The sequence below is a fragment of the Tachyglossus aculeatus genome, chromosome X1 (genome assembly GCF_015852505.1).
Source record: "Tachyglossus aculeatus isolate mTacAcu1 chromosome X1, mTacAcu1.pri, whole genome shotgun sequence".
NCBI classification, from domain to species: Eukaryota; Metazoa; Chordata; class Mammalia; order Monotremata; family Tachyglossidae; genus Tachyglossus; species Tachyglossus aculeatus.
In genome coordinates this window covers 46,686,424-46,694,379 of record NC_052101.1, presented here as the reverse complement: position 1 = coordinate 46,694,379, position 7,956 = coordinate 46,686,424, and the positions used below count along the sequence as shown (strand labels likewise).

Here is a 7,956-nt window from a genome sequence, read left to right as displayed (position 1 = left end):
CTTCAATATGGCTTTGAAGGTGGGGAGAGTCATTGTCAGATTTGAGGGAGGGAAGAAGGGTGTTCCAGGCCAGAGGCAGGACGTGGGCGAGAGGTCGGCAGCGAGACAGACAAGATCGAGCTACAGGGAGAAGGATAGCATTAGAGGAGTGAAGTGTGCGGGCTGAGTTGTAGTAGAAGAGTAGTGAGGTGAGATAGGAGAGGGCAAGGTGATTAAGTGCTTTAAAGCCAATGGTGAGGAGTTTTTGTGTGATGCGTAAGTGGATGGGCAACCACTGTATATTACATAAAATATGTAAATTATGAAGAATTGCAAATAAATCTACATTGAGAATCCTTGTTAAAATGCTCTTTTAAGTTGGTGGCTTGATAAAGCCTGTGATACTAAAAGACTTTTGTTTTTCTGATTTCCTTGCTTAGACACTCCCCAAACTACCCTGAATCTTCCAGCGTTTCATCCTTGTCCACAGTCCACTTCTTTCAGTGCAGGCCACAGGTTCTTGCCAAAAAAATGACATACCATAGTCACACTTCAGAGCAAGCAATCATTCCAGATCATCCACATTTCTCAATCCCTATTTGTATGTGTATACATCTGTATGTGGATGTCAGTGCGTAGTAAGGTTGGTGTGGGTGCAATCAAAAGGAAAAAACACATAAGACGTTTTCATTGTGTGCCAAAACTTTGAACAAAGTCAATTCTGAGTAATTCAGTAGGGTAGGGAGGCTGCTTCTAGGCTGTTTGAAATTCTTCTTCCCCTTAGGGACTAATACTTTCATTCATTCATTCATTCAATCGTATTTATTGAGCACTTACTGTGTGCAGAGCACTGTACTAAGTGCTTGGGAAGTACAAATTGGCAACATATAGAGATGGTCCCTACCCAACAACGGGCTCACACAGACAGTTTCTTTAAAACATAAACCAACCATTTTACACACAGATAACCACTTTTATCAAACAGTACAGAAAATTATTAAGAAGTATTGCATGTGTAACAGAAATGAAATGCTTGATTAGATAGACCTATTGGCTGAAACGATAGTAAAAACTCCTAATATATTATACAATGAAAGAGTGGTAGATGGGTGGCCAGTGATGATACTATAGAAATCGGGACACCTCTTTCCCGCTGTCATAATGTAACATAAGTAGAGTAACATAATGATATTTCAAAAAAGAATGCACCCAATATGCTCTTCACCAAAGTTTGCAAAACCTACCTAGTTGCTGGACATGTCACAGGAGTTGGAAGACACGATCCCTAAGTACATGGACCTTACTGTCTAGAGGGGGAGATGGACATTAAAATAAATTATAAATAGATAGCAGAATGTAAGAATTGATAAGTGCACAAGTGCTATGGGGCTGAGGACGAGATGAATACGAAGTGCTTAAGGGGTGCAGATCTGAGGGCATAGGCAATGCAGAAAGGAGGAGGGGTAGGAAAATGAGGACTTAGGGAAGGCCTTCAGAATGCTCGGGAATCATTGTGTTCCCATCCCAGGGCCCTCAGAACTACAAGGGCCACTTCTGAGCTATGGGACTCAATGGCAGGAGTCAAATCATGAAGAGACTAGGCATTGAAAATAAAATATCAAATATAAGATATGAGAGAAGCACCAGGGGTCAATGGAAAGGGCACAGGGCTGGGGGATCCGGAGACCTGAATTCTAATCCTGGCTTCCTGACTTGCCTGCTATGTGATCTTGGCCAAGTCTCTCTGCCTCAGTTTCTTCATCTATAAAATGGAGATTAAATACCTCTTCTCCCTCCTCCACAGACCATGAGCCCCATGTGGGACAGGGACTATGTCCAATCAGACATCTTGTATCTGCCCCAATGCTCAGCACAGAACTTGGTGAGGATTTGTTCTTGTCTCTTCTGCTGTTTTAATGTTTTTATTGTTTCACTATTCCCGAAGTTCCTGTCCTCAGTCCTTTCCTCCATCTGTATTCATAGATTGTAAACCCCTCAAGGGAGAGGTTCTGTATCTAATCCCAATCTTTGTTCTCTTTCCCAGAGTTTAGGGCAACTTTCTGCACACAGTACTTAACACTATTACTATGAGTACTCAATTACTATGTGTACTATGCTTTATTCATTGTCATATTTACTGAGCACTTACTGTGTGCATAGCACAGAACTAAATGCGTGGTAGAGTATAATACAACAACAGACAGATTCCTTGTCAACATTTGAGCTTAAAGTCTAGAAGGGGGGAGACAGGCATTACTATACATAAATAAATAAATTACAGATACGTGCCCAAGTGCTTTGGGGCTGAGACAGGGGAAGAACAAAGGGAGCAAGTCAGGGTAACTCAGAAGGAAGTGGGAATAGAGAAAACGGGGAGAAGAGGAAATAATCAGAAAGTGCTTTCTAAAACTACTACTATTAGAAAGCACTTAAATTCCACATATTGTCATTGAGGCATCTGGTGCCACTGCAGACCCAATGGGAAGGCCAGCTGACTATCAGGCTGGCAGGTATAAAGGAAGAGGAGGAAGAAGAGGAGGAGAAAAAGAATAATTGTGGTATGTGTTAAGCGCTTACTATGTGCCACCAACTGTACTAAGTGCTGGGGTAGAAACAATCTAATCAGGACCCACTTGGGGCTCATAGTCTAAGTAGGAGGGGGAGCAGATATTGAACCCCCATTTTTCAGACGAGGTACTGAGGCACAGACAAAAGTGACTTGCCTAAGGTCACACAACAGATACATGATGGAGTCAGAATTCTCTGACTCCTAGGTCCTCTAATTTTCAGGCCTGTGCTCTTTCCACTAGCCCAAACTGCTTCTCCTCTAGTGGTAGACTTAGGTCAAATGTGATATTCTTTATGTATGCTTTGTTTTATCTTCAGCTTTCGGTCGTTTTGGATGTTGTCTGTCATTTCTTTAGACTCCATCCCAGGACAGTAAATGCATATTAAGATCAATAAGTTATGAAAGCTTAGTCATTAGGTCATAAGTACCAGTTTTACCCAGGAAAAAAACATCTCCAGTTTAGAGTGATTAACCAGCATTCATTATTTTCTGACTTCTGACTGAAATAATAATATGACCTTTCGCAGTGCAAACAATTCACTATGTAACTGTAGCAAAAGCATCTGTCATGCCAGGGGCAGATTATGGGAAATACAAGTTTATGATTAAGATACAAGCGCACCATAGACAGAGGGAACAACTGGATAGGGACCAGTAAGCACTTAACAAATACCACAATTATCAGTGTTATTTGCAGTAGTTAGAAAGCTAAATGTGTGCAGAGAACTGTACTAAGCACTTGGGAAAATGCTATACAACAGGGTGGGTAGTTATGTTCCCTGCCCATAAGCCGCTTACAGCCTAGAGGAGGAAGGGAACATTTCTGCCATCTCTGCTATACTGAACTCTTCTAAGAAATTAGTACAGTGCTCTGTACACAATAAGCACTCAAATATGACAGATTGAGTGAGGAGTTTATAGCCTAGAGAAGCTCCTCATTAATAAATTCAGTCATGCAGACAGATGATCACCCTCTCCCTTTCTGGGCTAGATGAGCTAAGAGGGCAGATTGCAAGTGACTGATTGGCTCCTAGAGCCAAGGATTTCTGTCCAGGGGTGGAACTTTGAACCCTGACATGCAACCCTCAGCATAAGGTCCTTTTAGGGGCAATAGGGCTCCCCTTTGGATTCCAAATGAGGCACCACTAGTCTATAGATTCTGGAGCAACTAAACCACTTTGGTAGGCTCGAGCTAGCAAGCTAGGTGGAGAGCAGAAGCCATTTCAAACAACAGCAAGCTAAATTTGCAGGCTTAGTTGTTTCAAAGGCTGCAGACAAGAAAGGACAAGCAGCTCTGCCCTCCATATTACAGCAATCTCACATGTGCTAACTAACCTCCTCCTCACTTCCTCCCAGTTGTGGCTTCAGTCATTGGCAGCTTCCAAAGCAGGGACAGGGAATGCCCCTGTATCTGAATTGCACCTGTGCCATATACATTTTAAATTGTCCTTTTCCCTTCCCAGTTGGAAGGCTGCAGGAATCCCTCCAGCCACCGTCAAAAGGACGGGGAATGTACTGAGCCAAAGGATGATCAGATAGGCTGTTGAAAATGTGGGGCTGAATCTATTTGCCAATGGTTATATAGAGTGGGACAGCAAAGGCCTATTTTGGCCCAAAATCAATCAAGCCAATTACTCATGGCCCTTCTAATGAGCAGTGTCCGCCCAGGAAGGCATCATCCATACTTTCTTTAGAACTTTTGAAAGGGGCCGAACTCAAGGTTATTTGCTTAGATGCTAAATAGGATAATTACAGGTAGAGGAAATACAAGTTTCTCCATTCTGCAGCATCAGTGTGCCTGAACTCTGAGCTGAAGGCCTTAGGGCTTAGCCTTAGGCCTTAGCACTAGTGTTGAAAGGATAGCTGTCTTCTTTTCTTCCCTAGTCAATGGTATTGAGTACTTTGTGCAGAACATCAGCACTTAGAACAGTGCTTTGCACATAGTAAGTGCTTAATAATAATAATTGTTATTATTACTAAAGCAGTTGGGAGAGTACAGAACTGGTGGTAGGCACAATCCCTGTCCTCAAAGAGCTTACCATCTAGTGGGAGACTGCCATTAAAATAAATTACCGGGAAGGGAAGTAACCAAGGATAAGGATATTCACATACGTGCTGTGAGGGATGGGAAGGGACTATCTAAGGGCTTAGGGGCTAGGACTAAGTGCATTAGGAGAGGCGGAAAGGAGGGAAAATAGGGTAGGAGACGAGAGCTTAGTCTAGGGTGGCTAAAAAGAGACTTCTTACTGTGTGCCCGGTTGAGCTGGGCCTATTTGAAATCCATTATGCCCAATCCTATACTTTATTTAAACCAGTGTTGAGGAGCTTTACTTCATTTGCAATCTCTGAGCCGTCACCCATCCCACTCCCTAGAGTCGAAGAATCCTGAAGGGAATGACATGAGAGAACAAAAGCTGATGAAAGAGATGTCACCAAGTATATATCTAGTTTAGAAAGTATCTTAAATGTATTTATTCAAGGTCATTACAGCTATACCTTATACTTAAAGGGTGTCTTTCATCATTTCATCTTGAAGGAGTTCGTAAACAAGCAGGTGCTATCCTGTCCATTAAGAGAGAGGAAGGGTAAGCAATTTTTTGATAAAGACTCAGGTTTTGCCTGTATTAGCAATATGAATTCAGCTGCTGACAGGAACAGATAGACATTGAAACTATCCTTGTAGAGTGGATATTTAGAAAGGCAGGAAGCCAGACACCTGGCCCTTCTAATATCATTATTATAGGTTGTGGGTTTACCTGAAGTGTTACTAATTGGACAATTCTCAGACTGCTGTCTGTGGTGCAGTCTGACTAAAGAATTAGCTGCAACCTGGAAGCTTCCTTAAGGAAGAGACAATTTAAATATGAAAATAATAAAGCAAATTCAGCTTCCATTCCAAACTCCAAGACCCCTTTTAGGTGAATGATTTGAAATTTACGGTACTAGTAATACCCAGTGCTTAGAACAGTGCTTGTCACTTAGTAAGCGCTTAACAAGTACCATCATCATTATTATTATTATTATTATTAATTCTAGGGTGTTTATCATTATCAATGGTATTGATTTAGTGCATACTGTGTGCAGTATATATGTATATATGTTTGTACATATTTATTACTCTATTTATTTATTTATTTTACATGTACATATCTATACTATTTATTTTATTTTGTTAGTATGTTTGGTTTTGTTCTCTGTCTCCCCCTTCTAGACTGTGAGCCCACTGTTGGGTTGGGACTGTCTCTATATGTTGCCAACTTGCACTTCCCAAGCTCTTAGTACAGTGCTCTGCACACAGTAAGCAGTCAATAAATATGATTGATTGATTGTACTGTACTAAGTGCTTGGGAGAGTACAACAGCACTTAGTACAGTGCTGTGCATACAGTATGTGCTCAATAAATATGATTGAATGAATTCCCTGTCCACATTGAGCTTATAGCTAAACCCTGAGGAAGACACAAGGTAGTCACATGAGACACAGTCCCTGATCCACCTGGACTTAAGTTAGGAATAGGCTAGATGCATGCCTTTAACCTCGTCTCATCTTATGCTGTCGAGTTGTCTCCAACCCATAGCAGCTCCACGGACACATCTCTCCCAGAATGCCCCACCTCCATCTACCATAGTTCTGGCAATATAGCCATAGAATTTTCTTGGTAAAAATACAGAAGCAGTTTTACCATTGCTTTCTTCTGCGCAGTAAACATAAGTCTCTGCCCTTGACTCTCTCCCTTGCCGCTGCAGCCCAGCACAGGTGAGTTTTGACTTGTAGCAGATTGCCTTCAACTTGCTAGCCACTGCCCAAGCTAGGAATGGAATGGGTAGGCCTCTGCTTGACTCTCCCTCCCATAGCTGAGACTGGTAGAGTACTGGAAACTCTCCAGGTGCAATCCTGAGAAGGGGTACCTTTAACCTAAGGAGAGGAAAACCTTAAATTTTCCTCAAGAAATTAAACTGTCACATTTTGACAGAGAGATTCAAAGACCAATAAATAAAAATATTTTTTTCCAAAGTGAGTTATTCTCAATAAGCACCTTTCAAAGATATTTTTCTATTTCCCCAAAGGGCAGATATTAAGGAATATTTGAATGAACTCCTACTTCTCCAGTCCTTTTCTCTTGAGACACTTACCTTAAAGACAGACCATAAGGATCCTTCTGAGTTCCACATCAGGTCCTGTGGCTCTGGATAAATCCCTCAAAATCCCAGCTCCACCAATTGTCAGCTGTGTGACTTTGGGCAAGTCACTTCACTTCTCTGGGCCTCAGTTACCTCATCTGTAAAATGGGGATTAAGACTGTGAGCCCCCTGTGGGACAACCTGTGCACCTTGTAACCTCCCCAGTGCTTAGAACAGTGCTTTGCACATAGTAAGCACTAAATAAATGCCATCATTATTATTATTATTATTATGGAGAAGCAGTGTGGCTTAGTGGAAAGAGCATGGGCTTTGGAGTCAGGGGTCATGGGTTCAAATCCCAGCTCCACCAACTGTCAGCTATGTGACTTTGGGCAAGTCACTTAACTTCTCTGTGCCTCAGTTACCTCATCTGTAAAATGGGGATTAAGACCATGAGCCCCACGTGGGACAACCTGATCACTTTGTGTTCCTCCCAGCGCTTAGAACAGTGCTTTGCACATAGTAAGCGCTTAACAAATACCAACATTATTATTATTATTATTATTATCCCCAGTGCTTAGAACAGTGCTCTGCACACAGTAAGCGCTCAATAAATATGATTGATTAATTTGCACATAGTAAGTGCTTAACAAATACCATCATTATTATTATTATTACACCTCAATGTCTCCTCTGCAAAGAGGAGACAACAACATCTTCCCCCTAATTTCCTGCCTGGGAAGTTGCAAAAATTCATTAGGTGACTAATCGGCGCTAAGCTGAAGCACTCCAAAAATGAGCATGGTATCAGACAGGGTCTGATTGTCTGAAAGCAGGACTGCCCCACTGAGATAGTTTGTTAGGCTCTAGCTGTTGCTGGCCTTTCACTCAAAAAGGCTATGCCTCTTCTCCATTTGGTTTCACTATTAGACACTTGTTTCTGATTCAGTCTATATGTCTGGAATGGGCAGATCCCCCATTACTAAGTTAAAGGGCCATAAAGCCTTATAAATATATCTGTCATCATTCTGGAGCACAGGTGCACGCATACCTAACTTTAGAGTACATTTGCCAGGGTCTGACACAACTTGAGAAAACCTGCAAGTTAACGTAGGTGAAATTAGCAGAAGTTTCAAAATAAGCCTCTCTTCCTCCCGAGGTTTTTAGGAATTAAAATGGAGCCAAAATTGAGCTCATAAAACTGCATGGGAATATGTGCCACAAACCTCCACCCGGCTCAACATGACCAGTAAGGATGAGAGAACGAGTGGTGTTATGGGACTGATA

At 41.9% G+C, this 7,956-nt stretch overlaps 1 non-coding gene across 1 annotated transcript; it reads right to left on the bottom strand.

Annotated features, from left to right (window-relative positions):
* Positions 1–6,314: 6,314 nt before the first annotated feature.
* LOC119920285 lies at positions 6,315–6,452 on the bottom strand. Its single transcript, XR_005448043.1, has one exon. It is a non-coding gene; the product is annotated as a small nucleolar RNA SNORA7 (small nucleolar RNA).
* Between the last annotated feature and the right edge of the window lie 1,504 nt (positions 6,453–7,956).